The sequence below is a fragment of the Vanessa tameamea genome, chromosome 8 (assembly GCF_037043105.1).
Source record: "Vanessa tameamea isolate UH-Manoa-2023 chromosome 8, ilVanTame1 primary haplotype, whole genome shotgun sequence".
NCBI classification, from domain to species: domain Eukaryota; kingdom Metazoa; phylum Arthropoda; class Insecta; order Lepidoptera; family Nymphalidae; genus Vanessa; species Vanessa tameamea.
In genome coordinates, this window is record NC_087316.1 from 6,167,654 (window position 1) to 6,187,662 (window position 20,009).

Genomic DNA, 20,009 nt, shown 5'->3' on the forward strand with positions numbered 1-20,009 from the left:
TCAACTTTTAACTGATGAACGAAACCAATCCCTTATACTTTTATAATTTAGGAAAATAACTGCACAAATGCGATACCCTTTTTATAATTAATAAACTTTAAAATTTACATTTATTTAGCACGAGTTTTATAATGTAAAGCCTTGCTAACTCTAATTTCAAATATAGTTTGCTTAAGAGCGTAGTTTGTAAGCGTGGGAATTAATTTTAGAACACACACATAGGTACTTTTCAATAATACAGTTGCATTGTGCAGTGTATCGTACGCATCCCCGGAGATAATCAGTTGCTTGTTTTCGGTGCAACGAATAAATTAAATTTTCATTGCGCGTTCATAACGTAGGATTTATAAAAATACATTTAATTACGAGTAATGTATTAGCTATAAGGTTGTCACTCGCAAACGCAATTATAAATTATTTGTTAGCATAGGGTGCGGTCAGAGTGCATTAAGATGCCAAATATTCATTATGATTTTTATTGTTTCAACTGCTTTCGTCTAACTAAATAATAATAATTATTTTCTTGATATTTTAAGGTTGGTAGATATACCGAATTAAATTAAAGTAAAGACACATTAAATAATCACTTCTTAAATTTTATAAATATAAATAACGAAGTTAAATATAATTTTTTTCAATACTCTATTTTTAAGTAAAATATTCGAAAAAAATATTTTAAATCAACTTCTCGTCCATTTCGGTACAAATACTATTTTTCATAGTGAGCAATTCGGTTTTACAAGAGGTCGCTCGACAACTGATGCGAGAATAGCACTTCTTAAACATATTTACGATGCTTGACAAAAATCACAAAATGCTATTGGAGTATTCTGTGATTTGTCTAAAGCATTTGATTGTGTAGAACACGAGACGCTTCTTTATAAGCTCAAATACTACGGTATTAAAGGTAAAGCTCTTGATCTCATTGCTTCATATTTAAGTCAAAAAGTCCAGCAAGTTTTCATTAATGGCATAAAGTTTTCTGGATCTACGTTATAAATGAGTGTTCCACAAGGATCAATTTTGGGTCCCTTTCTATTTCTACTATATATAAATGATCTTCCTTTCTATGTTAAAGGTATTTGTGTTATAATGTTGTTTGCTGACGATACTTCACTGATTTTTAAGGTAGACAGGAAAAAACTGACTATGACGATGTGAACGGTGCATTATCACAGATACACGATTGGTTTACAGTAAATAATTTAGTTTTGAATACTCAAAAAACGAAATGTGTAGTTTTTACCCTACCAAAGTTTAGAAAGCAAAATTATAATATATCTTTAAATGGTGGCCGTCTTGATGTAGCCAATATTACGGTTTTTTTTTGGGAATAGCATTGGATTCCAAACTTCAGTGGAGTCCTCATTTATCGTCCCTGACAGGAAGACTCAGCTCCGCAGCATAAAAATTAACAATTGTGTCCCACGACACTCGCGCCCCACCCTTACGCTAACTTGTCTATGTGTGCGTAGACGTTTTACGAAATTATAAGAGTCGGCTCCAAATAAAAATTGACGTGCTCTCACCTTGGGCTCTGGGGAGGGACTGAAAATTTATTGACAGCGATGTCGAATAATAAGTCAAAACCGTCAAATTATTTTCTCCATACTAAAATGTATGGACAACGAATGCCAAAAAGTAAGCAATATTTAAGTAAAAATTACTATAATATTGTGAGATATAATAGAAATTGAACACGGTGAACTTATTATTTACACTTTCGTGTTCCCATTTAACCAAAAATACATGTATAAACTAGCCGCTAAATAGCTTAAAAAATTCTAATAGAAAAGGTCGATTTCAGTGTTTGGAGTGATGTTGACGATTAATTTACCAGGTTATTGATACAAATTTTATAAATATCATGCGGTGAAACTTGAGATATATCTATTGAGATACTGAATGTATTTTTTTATCCATAACCAATGCTCCAGTTTTAAGATATTTTAAAAATAGTAAGCGCTATTTTGGCGTTCCGCAAGGACTGTCCTCTTAAATTAAAAAGACTGAAATAAAAAAAAAACTGATAACATAAGCCCCTCTTAAGCCATATGATATGTTTATTGTACTATTTTAGACTAAGCAATAATTACACTGATATATTCCATAACGGTATAATGTTCTAATTCATTCGCCTACACTTAATAGTCATATAGTTCAATAAGCACTACCCTACTTTTTTCTCGACATTTTTAATGTTCATATTTGAAATATAAACCCAGCTTTTGCAACTTTTCTGTTAAAAAATTTAAAATAAAGAGTGTCTTGACTCCCTTGACTGGGAAAACAAGTAACGACGTAGTAGATGCGCCTGATCTCATTGAATTGTATAAGTTAAGATGTGGATAAACACCGTTGACGTTAAATATGCCGCGCAGACCCTCAAACCTTCTGTATCCTTTAATTGCTAAGAAAAGTGTCACAGGTCCGTTCAGCACAATGTTGGGACGAGAGAAAGTGATTTATTAGGCGACAAAGGAGTTTCATCACGATTTACGCGTATCGATTACGGCTTTATACAGAACTGTTATTTCGCTCTGCATCTTCTACAGCATTTTTCACGGGGAAAATGTTACGTGGATTTTTTGAATTATTGCTGAATTACATTTTCGGCCATTTCATCAGAATTCAAAATTTCATCAATACCACCTCGGTATATGGAAATAAACAACAGCGTGATTTTTAAGACATTTTGCGTCACCAAATTTCCTTAGCAATTTTCCGAACCAATTCTTGGGAACCTTTAAGAAAGGAGCCTACTGATATCTTAAATGCTGGCAACTCACTGCAAGCATTCCGGTGTCCATAGATGAGACGACGATGGTAGTCGCTTAGCATCAGGTGAACCTCCTGCCCGTTTGCCTCTATGCAAAAAGAACTATAATGTGATTTAATTAAAGAGAACTATAATCTATTTAGTTTACCAAATAAGAGAAAACATTAGAAAGATTACAGCAAGAAATAAAATAATATTCCGAAAGTGAAAACAATCTAACACTTTCAAATGTCCTATTATAGCCGCGAGAGTAGTTCTTAATAAAAAAACACTAAAACTAATATTTATATTACCATTTATATTACCTCGTAAAATTTCAATCTGATAATTTAACTTCGTAGATAAAAATCTTCATTTTGATTAATAACCCTTTAGATTAGTCTCAAGATTAAAGCATAATGGAAAGTAGTAAAATCGTTGTGACATTTGAAAATACTAAATAGTAATGCGATTTGAAGGTAAGAAATTTATTTAACATTAAAAAACGAAACCAGCGACTAACTCGTGCGAGTTTAATTTGGATTTTAATCATATTATATGACGGATAAAGCGAAAAAAGTCACTACCACCTACCTTGATTATAGTTTATACATTTGAAACAATTTAATCGAACATTAAAATTTTGGTATAAGCATTTATCTACTTATATATTAAGTAGGTAATATAGTACATTCTTCTAATATTAAAAGTACCATAGAAAAATAAAATTTGATACTTTTAATGAAGCCAATTTTTAATTCGTTAAGCCTATCGTATTTTAACTAAGCAGAAAAAAAATATGCTAAGAAACGTGAGCTGAGTAACAATTTTTCAATTTTAAGGTTAGTCACACGATATAAGCCACGAAATATTATAACCTTTTCTCCCTACAATAACATATACTATAAAATATTCAAAGCCTTATTGAAGACATACATTGAGAAATAACCACGTATTACCTTCCACGCTACACATAAATTAAAAAAATAAAATCATCGTTACCTATTTTTATATTATTGGTTGTTCACTTGGCTGTGCATCTTGAGAATGGCCAACGTGTTTATTTTAATGAAGCAAATATATTGAAAATAGCAGCATAACCACCAGCAACTACTTTAACAGCTTTTTTTCAAATTATGCGAAACTGATACATTTGCAATAATTTTGTTATATTCTGAAGTGCCTCAGTATTATACATGGAATGTGTCTTCGAAAAAATTTCAAAGACGTAAACAAGGAACAGCAGCCGATGGGCATCCAGGCATTTTCCAAACAGACGCAATTGAGAGAATATATACAGTACATCCAAAAAATGCTGAGTGTTTTTATTTGCGATTGTTATTAGTTAACGTCAATGACGTGATCATGAGATGCATGATTTGTTTGATCGAATTGAAAGAATTGCAACGTGAGCAGGAATTCAATTCTAATGATTTGCGTTTATTTGGACAATCAAATATTACCAAATTGAATATTCAGCAAAAACATGTATATGACACAATCATGCAAGCCGTTTCCAATAATTCAGGTGGATTATATTTCTTGGATGCACCTGGTGGTACAGGCAAAACGTTCGTTATATAATTGATTTTAGCAACTATTCGATCGGAATAGACAATTACATTGGCCCTTGCATCTTCGGGAATTGCTGCTACATTATTAGAAGGTGGTCGAACCGCACACTCTGCATTAAAATTGCCATTGAATGTACAGATGATTGAAACTCTAATTTGCAATATTTCGAGAAATTCTGCTATGGCAAAAGTTCTGCGATTAACATCAATTATTTTATGGGATGAGTGTACAATGGCGAATAAAAAATCACTAGAAGCATTTAATCGAACAATGCAAGATTTACTTGGTAATCAACAGCTTTTTGGTGGCGCTTTGATATTACTGTCAGGGGATTTTCGTCAAACATTGCCTCGATCAACTTCTGCTGATGAAATAAATGCCTGTTTGAAGTCATCAGTTCTTTGGAGGTATGTACAAAAATTGACACTAAACATTAATATGCGTATTAACCTACAAAATGATCCAGCTGCCCATGAGTTTTCAAAACAATTATTAGAAATTGGTGATGGCAAAATACAAATCGACAGGACCAATGGATTGATCGCTATACCGAACAATTTTTGTACTATTGTGCAATCGATAGATGAATTGATTGAATGTGTTTTTCCGAATATTCTTCAGAATTATATAAATCATGATTGGTTGAGAGAACGCGCCATTTTAGCACCAAAGGACATTCATATCAATGCTATTAATTTTCAAATTCAAGAGAAACTGCCAGGTGTATTCACGACATATAAATCAATTGACAGTGCTATGAATCAAGATGAGGCATTGAATTTTCCAGTTTAATTTTTAAATTCATTGGAACCGGCTGGTATGCCACCGCACCGTGCTTAAATCTGAAAGTTGGTTCTTTAATTATATTATTGCGAAATAATCATCCACCAAAACTGTGTAATGGCACCAGATTGACAGTGAAAAAGTTATTGCCAAATTTCATCGAAGCTACGATCTTAACTGGTAAATCTAAAGGTGAAGTTTGTTTGATACCGCGTATCCTTATGATTCAAACTGATATGCCATTCGAGTTCAAACGATTACAATATCCTGTTCGTTTATCATTTGCGATGTCTATCAACAAGGCCCAAGGGCAAACACTTTACGTTTGTGGTGTGAATTTGGAAGAATCATGTTTTTCACACGGCCAACTTTATGTTGCCTGTTTCAGAGTCGGTACCCCCAGCCGTTTGTTTATTCACACTCAAAATGGAAAAACCAAAAATATTGTTTATCCAAGTGTTTCGAATTAATTTTTTAAATACTAGCAATTAAGTAAATATATTTTTTTAAGAATGAATCGATGTTCTAACTCATTTTTGTATTATATCACTTTATACGTAGCGAAGCACGTACCGGGCCACTGGTAATGTATAAATTTGATTGAAGATTAATACATTTTTTTCACAAAAATAAATAATGTCATGATACTTAAACGAGTAATATTAATATATATTGATAGTTAAAATATATTTTTATTATAAATATTTCAACCGCATTGTAGCAACGTGGTGAAATAAGCTAAAAGACTTAGAGAAAACGAGATAAAAGATTTACGCCAACAGTGGGAGTTTTACAAGCTTTTACATATATAAATATAGTAAAAAGATGCCTTTGATAAATGCATTTTGCATTATAGTTGAAATAAATACTCATATTAATTAAAAGCTGCAAAAAACCAACTCACAAGTCAACCAAGTCATATCCTTTCCACATATATTTTATTGCTTGGTAGATTTGTTATTTAAAATTAGACCTTTCTGATATTTCAATATCACGCATATTTCAATACTAAATCGCAATTATGAATAAATCAAACTTGTTTTTCTGCTCCCACGTACATGAATTAAAAAGAAAATTAATCACCTCATTCCGGAGAGCCAAATATCTGTCGTTATCAGACTAAATATCAAACTATACCAGAAAACACAAATATCTGAATCTACAAAATTGGATGAGTTAAAAATATTAATATAATTCAAAATTACGTTTTACTTATTCAAAATTTAAGATATTAAAACAATACAACTGATTCAAAATGTTCTAGTTATAATCACAATGATATCCAAAACAAATTACAACACAATTACAAAAATCTACCCTCAAATTAAAATAAGAAATGATATACCTAACTGACCAAAAATGTATATGACTAAAAATTCATAAAGCTATAACTGATCGGCTTCCAAGCTGAACAAAAGATATGAACGTTATGAACTTATATTAGTTTTGCAGTTTCTATTATAGTTATTCTTCCTGTGGTTGTATTTAAAACTATAAATATAATATATAATCTGTGTACTATTTTTTTTTATCTTTCCTAATTTTATCATTTAAATTGAAACCTTTTGAAATAACGCGCTTTTCAAGACACTATGCGCTTCCTCTAAATTTCCTTCTTCAATTTATAATCTCTATCGCAGTGCTGCCAATCTTAATAAAATGTCCTTTCATTATTTTGCGGAATTCATATATTTAGCATACACGTTTAAAAATAAATTTTCATGTCTTTGCTTATAATATCATAAATTCTAATCTAAGCCCATTATTTTTACTTATTACGTAGAAAACCGACTCACGTTAGAAGATCATCGGATTTGACATTAAATGTAAAAAAAGCAGCTGATATTTGGAAATAATTTATTTCACACATCTTTATAGACTCAAAAATACATTGATTGACGTTTTTTATTATTATGTGTTGTGTATGAGCAGCAAAATTAAAATTATACCTGTAAAAATATTAAGGATTTCTTGTATATTGAAAAGTCGTAAACAAAATATACTTAGGTTAAATTACCATGATTGGGTTAAATCCTTTATACAACATAAAATGTTTAGTTTAACTTTTAAACTTTATCCAATCGCCCCGTTAAAACTGTCATACTTTTTGGTATACCTAAACGAATAAATAATGGTATATATACATATATACATTTTTTGGATTAGATAAAATATATCACATTGGAAAAGCAGTACCAAAAATTATGGTATTATTTTCCGCCAGTATAGCCTCGTTCTCACTTATAGGTATTCAACATAAATTATATTTATTGTGAAAACCTAACGTTTATAAAGGCAGTAGTAAAAAAACGAAAAGCGTCATTTAACAGGTCATTCGAAATACATTTGTCTGATTATATTTTTACTCTCTCAGCTGGCCGAGTTTTCCATACCATTACGCAGCATAATCATGAAACATGCGCAAAACAGAACTAAAATAAACACAATAATTTATATTTAATAAATTAAACATTCAGTACTGATTTTTTTTAATATTGCAAAGAGTCCATTTCTTGTATTTTTTGAAAATACACCAATACAACATACATACAAATACAATTGACGTGCGATACAATTTAGATACAAGCATCTAACTCTTAGAGGCTGCCAACGTAGTGGCGGAAGGGTTATTAAGTATGACGACTGCTTTTAAATCAGTAGATTTAATACCTGAAATTCAATAGGGAATAAATCATGTTTTAAGCTCTGATTTTAAATCAGATTGTGTGCACTTCTGCTAGGGTGATAAAAAACTACCTATTTTCGTAAAACCGTATATCAAACACATATTTGTATCTTAAATAAATGGATGCTTTTGGTACGAGGGTACTGCGGAAAAAAATGTGACAGGACTTTAAACATACCAACCAACCATATTTTTAAATTCATCATTTTACTAGCATCGACATCGAAATATTTGTTTCGGATATATCCGACATGTACATATATTTTACTATATAAACGAGAATATGACATAAATATGGTTCCAATTTCAATTGTTAATTTATGAGATTAATTAAAAAATACATTACAGGCCTCTTTAATAGTTTAGTCATATAAATAATGCACGAGAAGTTATATTCCGGGAGTTTTTATTTTAACTATTTATAATATATAAACCTGGTATAATTAATAATTATTCGATATGAGAAATAAAAACGAAAGAAACGCGAACGAAGTCGTTGTCAAAGATTATTATATATTAAAAAAATAGATTTATAAATTATTTCAGCAAATTAGGAATATAGGAGTAAATCCTCAAGTGCTTCTTAGCCCGGATGTAAATGTCATTATGCAAAGCTCTCGCTTGACCTACTCCAGTAAGTACAAAGGGCTTAAGATAACTCGCCAGTGGAAGACACAGCGATTCCCATGTGATCGATCCATCTTTATACTTTTCGCATAAATGCTTAAAACAACAAATAGGTGTACTACAAACTTAAATGTTTTATCATATTAGTTAAGTGTGCAAAAATTATAATATGTATAATATAATCATTTTCATTAAACTTTTAAAAAAAAATTGTCGTTTCAATTAATAGTCTATTACAATTCCTGATCGCAATGTACTTGGATCGACTATCAACATTTTCATATTGTTAGAAAGCTTGTAAACATTTCGATACATAATTTGCTCATGCTTCATAACAATTGTGATTAAACTTCAGTTCAATACGAATCGATTTTGTTCTATTGCTACGTTTTTGCTTTACTATGCTTCGAATTTGTAAAAAATAAGGGTTATAAATGAGACGCAGACTTCCACGGCTCGATATTATCACGGTTCATGTAAAAATGTAGGAGAACGCTCTACTAAGTCATTTCTCCGTGTACTATGATCTTAAACTCAGGTAGATTTTTGATCGAATAAAATTGTAAAGGTGTATTCATTCGAAAACCTATAAACCAACTCAAGGATTTAAACCTTAAATTGTGTATTATGTACGTTTATGTGTGCTAAGAAATCTTTTTATTTGAAAATGATTACTTTCCAAGTGAAATATTTTGTATCGGTTTGTATCGCATCAATGGATAAAAAAACTCTATAGTGCCTAAAATATTATTTTTATATAAAAAAAGGAAATTTATAGATTGAATAATATGGATTTGGAATTTTTAATTTCTCTAATTACATAGAAACTACAAAACAATTGTTTTATTACATTTAAAAAATTACATCGGTATTAAAATAATTTAAGGCGAATAGAAATAACCTAGTAAAATAATGCTAATGAAGATCGTCTACTTTTTATTTAATTCAATATAATAATCAATTAAATTAATTTTAGGCTTTAGCGTCAAAATCATAATGTTGTTCAAAGGGACCTTGGTCTTGGAAAGTTCTGTTTTGTTTTCTATTTAATATTGTGATTAAACACTATCGAAAACTTTACATCGTACATATCATTTAAAATTAAAAGAAGATAGATACGTAGAGCGTTGGGCTAAGTTACACTACTATATAGTATTACTTCAAAAGTTTATTTCCAACGTGTGTAAAACAAAAAAAGAATTAAGAGAAAATTTAATGTTCATTTTAAATAAAATGAATTCATCTTGAAGTAAATGTAAATCTAGCTTTTAACGAGCTTAAATACCTCCACTGCAACTGTTCGTAACAAAGAAGTACTTCATAATACCTATGACATGCACCAACAAAGCAATGCTTATACAGATAGATGTAGAACATAAAAATATTCTTTAGTTCAACAAAAAGCGACTCTTATACTTAGTCCAATATTTTCAAAGAAACAAAATCATTTTAATATATCCTTTATAAAGATAGCGGATATGATGTGCATTTAACATATACATAACATAACATGAAAAAAATAATTGTGTTTAAAATCCATAAAATATCTTATTTTTATTTACTTTGTAATAATGCAATAACATTTCATTTCATATATTTTCATTATTACCAATGTACATCTAATAGATAAATTTATTAGTTTAAAAACGTATTCGACTCAACTTATGATAATAATTACACATTTTCCAACTTCCGAAAATGCAATGTACGAGACATTGCAACTGCTTTGCAAAGAGTAAACAAAAGTTATTTCCTTAATAATAAAACATGAATATTTCAAGCTGCTCTAGAACATTAATCTAGTAAACTAATATACATAAATATCCGTACGCAGGCCTCTTTGCAGTATTAGCATCCATTTAGCATAGAAGACTGATCCCTGAAGAACCGATATGACCCGGTGGTTTTCTAGAAAATTAAGAAATGCTATCATAACCTATTCAAGCTATGTGAAAATAATGCATCGAAAAAAATCCAATCACTAGGTTGATTCGTTCAAAGTCGCTTTCAGCCTCTGTCTGTATCTCCACTTTCTTTTTCTTAACCACACAACGGACTTTAACGTGATTTTCACTAAAAGAAAAAACGATAGGCGGGAACTATACATATAATTTGTAAATATTTTACTACTACAAAATGGCAAGTCTTAAAAAGCCTACAGAAGGCCTAAGAAGTTTATCACTTCTAAGGTACGCTCATAATCAATATTTTTATCTATATCAAATTAGTGAAAAACTATAGGTTATTTGCTCAGCAACAGGGGAATCAGTAAAAGACTCAAGGAAATTAAAATTGAAACTGCGGTTATTGTTATTATTGTTTTAATAACAATATCAGAATAAATCGAGAAGTTAATATCTTATACCCAAAGAACGTAGAAAAGAAAGTAACAATGGAACATTATATTTCTTGTATTATTTTAGATCTTATAATTCATAATAGCGGTTGATTTATATTGACAAAATTATTAATAATAACTTATAAGCCTTACCATTTATTGTCATTTCATGTATATAGCATAATCCATATTTCCATATTATTTAATATTATAATTGCGACACTAACTCTGTCTGTCTATCTGTTTCACTTTCACGCCAAAACCACTGGATCGATTTAAATGAAATTTGGTACACAAATAGTCTAGAGCCTGAGAACGGACATAGGCTACTTTTTATTTAGAAAAAAATGCTGTAAAGGGTTGAAAAGGGGGTTGAAAGGTTGTAAGTTGTTGAAAGTATTGTCATTTTTAGAACTAGAAACTTAAAACTTACACTTTTGGTTGTACACTTATAAACTAACATATCATGAGACCCACTAACGAGGGAATTTTGGGAAATCTACCCCTAAAGGGGTGAAATAGGTGTGGTACGTTTGTATGGAAGTCCGTAATTTTTTAAGTTAGAAACATGAAACTTTATTTTTGGGATACTGATTAAAAATGAGAATATACGTATTTAAGCGTTTCTGGATATTTTACGCCTAAGGGGAGAAATAGGGGCTGACATTTCGTATACAGTTTAATCTGGAAGTCCGTCATTATTAAAGTTAGAAGCATGAAATTTTATTTTTGGGCTACCGATTAAAAATGTGTTGATACATATTTAAACGTTTCTGGATATTTTACGCCTAAGGACGGAAATTGGGTTAACATTTCGTACACAGGTTAGTCTGGAAGTCTGTCATTTTTGAAGTTAGAAGCATGAAATTTTATTTTTGGGCTACCGATTAAAAAATGAGTTGATTCGCATTTAAGTGTTTTTGGATATTTTATGCCTAATTGGGTAGACTTTTCGTATATAGGATAGTCTGGAAGTCCGTCATTTTGAAGTCAGAAGCATGAAACTTTTTGGATACTGAATATGATATTATGAGATGTGAAAAAAATTATAAATTCTCACTTAAAAATTTAACAGCCTTAACATTTACAGTCTTTTACAGTCTTTAATCAACTATTTGATTTTAGTTTCATTTATTCGTTTCAGTTTTTGAACTAATTGATATCTTATTGTAATACGTTGTCTGTTTTATATTTTTTTAAAAAGGACGTTCAATACAATTTTTCTTAGTTGATTTGTAATCTCCCATTGCATAATGTTTGGCAGATCTTTTCTTGGGTCTTTCTTTTTATATGGTGGTTATGATACTGAAAAATATATAAAAACGTAATAAAATTACTTTTTAATAATAAAAGTATTGAACATGAATATAAAATCATTTCTAAAATCAATACGAATTGAAAGCAAATCACTATTTTTTTTGTTGTGGAAACGTTAATTACCTTGGTCTAATAGCCAAGGAAAAAAGAACATATAGAATACTATTAATTTTGAATTTTGAATACTATTATTAATTATTTGAAAAATAACTATAAATAATTTCTATATGGTACTGTTGTTCTGTATTTTTGTGTTTTGGAGATATCACGTAGGCATCCTTGTATCAATCACATAATAATGGTAATTTCTTTCTATTTTTCTATTGTATTTGTACTGGCAACCAATTTGTTTTTTATTTTTATTAATATCATAAAATAAATAATTTAATATTTGTTTTATATATCTGATATATATAAATGAATGAATCGGAAAAATATAAGCTTAACTCCAAAACAACATAAAATATAGTATGCCTGTACCATATTACAACAGTGTTTGTTCATAATAACATTTTAAATTTTATACCGCTTGATTCATTTCTCTAGATGCGTCGTCATATTCATAAGTCATATAGGGCATCGTATTCAAATGATACGTCACGTAATATGAAAAATGCGCCACGTGACATGAAGAAGTATCTCGATTTATTGATACAACAGCTTTTTCTAGCACGAACATTTTTTATTAGAATATATTTATACCAGCTGTTACCCGCGGCTTTGCCCGCGTAGAATATGAATATATTTACAAATTCACTTAAAATATTACGTTAATGTAAAACCTCTTTCTATACCACATTGGTGTGTATTTCAACCCTTAGGGTAGAATACCCAGAAACGCTTAAATGCGGATCAATTAATTTTAATCGGTAGCCCAAAAATAAAACTTCGGGCTTCTAACTTCAAAATGACGGACTTCTAGACTAACCTGTATACGAAATGTCAACACCTATTTTTCCCTTTAGGCCCAAAATATCAAGAAACGCTTAAATACGTATCTACTCATTTTTAATCAGTATCCAAAAAATAAAGTTTCATGCTTCTAACTTCAAAATGACTGACTTCCAGACTAACCTGTATACGAAATATCAAACTCTATTTCTCCCCTTAGGCCTAAAATATCCAGAAACGCTTAAATACGTATAAACTGATTCTAACCAGTGGCACAAAAAAAATTCATGCTTCTAACTTCAAAAATGACGGACTTCCAGACTATCCTATATACGAAAAGTCTACACAATTAGGCATAAAATATCCAAAAACACTTAAATGCGAATCAACTCATTTTTAATCGGTAGCCCAAAAATAAAATTTCATGCTTCTAGTCTTCCAGACTATCCTATATACGAAATGTCACCCCTATTTCCCTCCTTAGGCGTAAAATATCCAGAATCGTTTAAATACGTATCAACTCATTTTTAACGGTAACTCAAAAATTAAATTTCATGTTTCTAACTTAAAAAATTACGGACTTCCATACAAACTTACCACCCCTATTTCACCCCTTTAGGGGTAGGTTTTCCAAAATTCCCTCCTTAGTGGGTGTCATGATATGTTAGTTTATAAGTGTACAACCGAAAATGTAAGTTTGAAACTTCTAGTTCTAAAAATGACAATACTTTCAACCACTTACAACCTTTCATCCCCCTTTTCAACCCTTTACAGCATTTTTTTCTAAATAAAAAGTAGCCTATGTCCTTTCTCAGGCTCTAGACTATTTGTGTACCAAATTTCATTTAAATCGGTCCATTAGTTTTGGCGTAAAAGCGAGACAGACACACAGACATGTGGGAGATAATAATTTTTAATCAAGTTCCGATCTTATAATACGGTTGTGCTATTGACTCAAAAGGACAAGTTGCTATAAAAAGTCTCGACAGATGTCAACAGATCAGAAGTGGTTCAGTATTGAACACGGCACAATCGGTACTCTGAACTGTTTTTTTTTGCAGTATCTGACAAGTATAGCCGAATTTTCATTTATTTAGTCACTCCCGAGGGAGAGTTTTTTTTTATATATATACTTTGAAAATTATATTCCAAAGTATTACAATATTGCTTGGTTGACTCAACTGAAGAGTTTTGCTGAGTTGGAACTGCTGTTTTATAGAGGAATTGCTGCCTGTCTAGTGCTGCTGCCGCTGCTTCTGCTGCTGTTGCTTCTGTTGCTGCTGCTGTTGGTGATTACCGCTTTGCACTTTTCTTCTTGAAACAATATTTTCATTTCATTTCTGAACGCTGCGTTCAGGGTTAGCACTATGCTGCTTATTTTTTTTTTTTCTCAATTTGTAATTTAAAACGAACGCTAACTCATACCATTACTCATGTCGTTTAGTTCATCTGCTTAATTTATAATTATTTAAATACTTAATTAAAATAGTACATAGCGCTAAGCAAAAACGGTTGATATAAATAACATTGTGTATTGATGCTTTACTTAATACCTTTCATGATCAGATACCGTCAACGGCCCACCCCTCTGATTTTTGTATAATTTAAAATATATTTTAATTGAATTATGAATTATTTTATAAAAATATATTTTTTTTAATAAAGACTTGTTTATAAATCAACAAAAAGTTTTTATTACCCCCATGACAAAGTCTAAGATATTTATTTCCAAACCGGTGATAGATTTTTGACTATCAATAAGTAAGTGTAACGATTCTATACTTATTAAATAAAGATTTTTGACTTTGAATTAACTTTGATGCACTACGTTAACGCGCAAGTAATATGAATCGATTACGTGTCTGTTTTTCTTCCTGTGCAAATCCGAGACGGCTAACTAGCATAACAGATGTATTTTAAAAAGACGTGGAACATTTTTCATGTATACATTATCTGGCTTATTACTGTAATAAGTTACGGCCAAATCTCAAGTTGTATATTTAAGCCTAGTAATTCAAAGGCTCCGTTTTCTACGTACGAAGTTGATGAGTGGAGCACCAACTTAGTTACATCATGTGCGAAATTGATGTCATTATTTTAAACCGTTAAGGTAAATAAATAGCTTATAACATTAGCAAATATTATATTATGTTTAATTATTGTTTACCTTCTATAATTAAGTTACTAGTTACACACAAATAATTAGTTACTTGTCTGTTAAGTTAATAAGACAAATTTCTATGAAATAATAGCGTAGCTAGATATTCGTAACCTTACTAACCTTACTAAAATATAACTTATTATAGTTAACAGTTATATTTTAATTGTAAGGTTTACAAGTTAGTTATAGAAGGGTATTTTGAAAAGGTCATAGAAATAAATTATGATTTTTGTACAATTCACTTAAAAACAATATTTGCTGTCATAGTTTATTTCAACAAATATGAATTTTTACCAAATATTTGATACTTCTTTAATAATTTTAAGAATTCTTTCATTTGTAACGAGCACCAACATTTGGAAAAAAAGTATAATCAAAATTTATCCGTCTGGAGGTTATCTTTCCAGCTTATCAGTGACCTGCAATATGGCTTTCGTCACGACTTACGTCGTCTTACGGCCTCCCAACGGTTTATGCAGTTGGATTTTTTTAAAGGACGGAGGAAATCGTCCATAACACAACACTGTTCGTCCAACACTGTTCATTCTGCACATCAACCATATGTTGCAATTACCAATATTCGTTGCTTTTCAGATAACAGTACAGGTTATGCCAACTAAGAGTTTATTGGCTGGGACACGCCGCAGTGGAAGATAACAAAAGATAAGATGTGTCTGAAATCCAAAGTTTCCTTGGAGCAGGTTTCCAAATGAGGTCGACGTAATCTTGTCCAATATATATTTTTCAATTTCAATTAATAAGCGAACTGACAAGTGGGTCACTATAAACATTTGGCATTGTAAGAAATACCAATTAGAGATAGTACATTACTAATGCGCAGACCCTTAGGTCTGCGTATATATAATATAATATCTTAATTTTATCTGAGATATTACGTCCCTTGTGCCTGATACGTTGGCTCACTTAACTTTTAAACCGAAACACAATAATAGTAAGAATTGATGACATCAGTGACCTGCCTAGACGGTCTGGCACAAATATAATAAAATAAAGTTTGTATTTCAAGAAAGCTCCATTAGCTATTGCACTAAAATTCTAGGACATTCCCCTCAAAACCAAAGGTCGAGATGATGTGTCAAACAAGATACAATTAAAGAAAATATTACGAAAGATTACTTATTCTATTTAAATAGACAAAATATATATATATATATATATATATATATATATATATATATATATATATATATATAATTTATAATCACAAAAAAAGCCTTGTAATTTGATTACCTGGATGATAAAAGATCGCTTGTTAGAAAACGATTACCAAGCATAAGTACAGAACTCTATAGAGGATAATGAGGAACTGCCACAAGAACTTACTGAACTGGTAAAACTTATTATTGTAACTTATTATTATTACTTCAACGAACTTCCACGCAAACATTCTTACACTACATAACCAAAAAAAATGCGGATTTATAGTTACTCTGCAATGGAATATCTGTGATATTTTCTTTTACAATTTTACATTTTCCCGAAACAGACTTTTGACAAATTACCGACTCATAAAAAAACATTCATTTCATTTCAACCTTAAAAGTAATTATCAACAAAGCTTTGATAACTGTCTTTAACTCTTTAACAGAAGCTTAAATACCAATTTCCACATTTTTAACATCAGAAATGTCCAATTTCCATACATTCCAGACATCCTCCATTTAACATTCCTTAAGAGACTAATTCTTTCTTCATAAGGTTTAAGCTGTGTGTTGCATATTAGTAAATAATTTTTAAATTCTATTGTATTATAATAATTTATAATATATTTTTTTTAAATTGCGTCTAAATAATTAATTGCAATAAAACAATATAAATTAATAACAATAAATTTTAATATATACTTATTAATAATAAAATGATAATAATTGTTTATTATTATGATAAGTGTAATTTTTTGTTTTTGCAACACTGCTACATATATCACTCACTCGCAAATTAAATTATTTACATTTTAAATTTGTAATAAAATAAACATTGTAAAATAAGATAAGACGCAAAGTTGTCAAATTGGCAGCTCAGCGAAAAACTTCACCGTGCAGTTTAAATGTCACCCTGGGCGCGTATCATAAAAAAATTACTCTTGTATTTTTTCATAACATGCCAAAACAAGTATAATTTCAAATATATATGAAATATTTCTGAAGTTCAAAGGCTCTTCTTCTAAAAAGGTTCGAAATAATTCGATGAAATATTTCAATGAATATGACAAAAAATAAATATAAAAATATTATTTTGCTTTAGCTAAATTTGATTATATTATAATTTTCATAGTATAAACGTAGTTCAAACATTCATATAGCAGTGTGCAATTGAATACTGTTTTCTTTTCATAATAGTACGTGTTACATGTGTGCTAAATGTATACACTCAATGCTCGTTCAACCGTTAGGGTAAGAGAAAATAAAGATCACGCCAGTCCAAGAACTCGTATCTGTCTGCTTTCAATGAGATAATATAAATTGTGATTTATGTCTCTCTGAATTCTGATACACAGATGGACAATATAATTTGACAGAAACCAATGAACCGTCATGGCGTTATAAGACTTGTTTTTCGTGTAAACAAATAGTAACGTTATTTATTTATTTAGTAGATCATCAACAAAATCTCATAATACAATTTAATATCCACTTGAGAACTAAGTGGTATTTCTATAATAGGTGATATCAAAATTCAGGTGAGACAGGCAACAATACAATCGAATTTACGTTGTAGTTTTCTACGTAAAAAGCTAAATAAAAAATGTTATAAATTAGGTTACAAAATAAATAATTTACTTGTTTACATTACTGAGAACGGGTCAAATCTTAATTTTTACAAATTGCATTGTAACGTCTCACGATCCTATTATCCCTTATTTAAAGAAGAAAGCTAATTTAGACTTAAATGGGATACTATTGAAAATCATGCGTTTGTTTGAACAAAGTTTCTAGACAAAGCTGTTGTAACTGGACAACCCTGGATGCCATTAAATAATCCTGGATACTATTAAATAATTAGATGTTATAACAAATAATTGTAGTTCATTGATACCATTTTATTGTTTATTAATCTTATAACATTTGTGAATTGGAATACGAATAATCTCTTTTAAAGAAAGTTGATTCTACAATATGGACTGTATTAATATATCATGTTTATGTGCAAAGTAGGGATGATTATATATATATATATGTTATGTAATTGTGGTCTCTGTAAAACATTCATATCGCGAAAATACAGAAATACCATATAACGAAATTCATATCGTGACTATAATGTGATTCGACCACAACGCGTTGTGCAAACATTAATTAGATGCGAAAATCGCTTAAATGAACCCAACAAAGATGAAACATTTTGTAGAACAACATGATAAGTTACCTTCAAAACTAAGAAACTATTTCACATCTATAACATAACCTTGTAGTGTCAGCGTTATAAAACGATCAGCCAAATAAATATTACGATATTACTTCCATTATAATGTTAAGGGTCGTATGTGAGACACAATTATAATGTAATACTTGATATTAAATATCATATGAACTATTTTTATTTTAACAGACCATATGTGTCAATTTGTGTATTAATCAATATAATATTAGGACCTAGGTACATATGAAATTAGCATTTTTTCGTACCGACCACTTTGATTTGAAATATCTCTTCTTTGGTTTAGAATTCCAAATACAAATTTATAAATTCATTTAGCTGGCCGGAGACCAAAGTGGAAAATGAAGAATTAAAGGCTATTCTGGAAGCGGGTCCATCACATAGCACTTCAGAGATAACTACAAGCTTCGGGTTATGTGATAAAACTGTATTAATCCACTTGAAGAAAATTCGGGATGTAAAATAACTTGCTGTATTACTTTGCTCAACCGACACAATAATTAGGCGAATTTAAATCGAATCATTACTTGTGATGAAAAGTGGATACTGTACGATAATCGGAAACGCTCGTCGCAATGGCTGGACCCTGGAGACCCAGCCAAATCCTGGCCTAAACGGAAATTGACTCAGAAAAAGTTACTTGTGTGTGTTTGGTTGACTAGCGCCGGTGTCGTTCACTACAGCTTTCTAAAATCTGGCCAAACGATTGCGGCAGATATCTATTGTCAACTACTGCAAACCATGGAGAAAGAACTAGCTGCTATACAACCGAGATTGGTCAATCGCTCTAGGCCACTGCTGCTTTACGACAACGCAAGACTATACACTGCACAACAAACAACCACTAAGTTAGATGAGCTACAATTGAAATGTCTGCGACATCCACTGCACTCCCTGGACCTTGCTCCAACAGATTACCATTTTTTCCGGAATTTGGACAAACTCTTACAAGGAAAAAAAATCAACTCCGATGCGGCAGTCAAAACCGCCTTCAAAAAGTTTATTGATTCTCGCCCCCATGGTTTTTTTAGTAAAGGGATCAATGTAAACTACCTATAAGATTGCAAAAGTGCATAGATAGCAACGGTGCATACTTTGAGTCGTCAAAAATATTTTACAAAAAAAAATTACTTTATATTTCTCCCGTACAAAAGGCCAATTTCATATGTCCTATATTATATTTCATATGGACCTAATATTATCTTTTTAAACTGGCAACATAAACATTGACAGATACTCATTATGGCGGTAAAATTGAGTATATATTTCGCATTGCGCCTCGAGTAAAACATTATTTAAAATTATTATAAAATTGTATAAGAAAACCTAAGAAACATCGTTTAATTTCTGAGTTAAGACCAAGTTCTTTCAACCCAGAAGTAGGATGATTATAACACACCCACAGTTCGGAATGAATAAAAATAAAATGCTGGCAAAGCTCACACACCGTTGACGCGATTACACGGTAAACAAA

At 30.5% G+C, this 20,009-nt stretch overlaps 1 protein-coding gene across 1 annotated transcript in view; it reads right to left on the reverse strand.

Annotated features, from left to right (window-relative positions):
* Positions 1 to 20,009, reverse strand: part of LOC113400103 (G-protein coupled receptor 143-like) — a 316,948-nt gene that overhangs the window by 282,157 nt on the left and 14,782 nt on the right. The window lies entirely within an intron of this gene.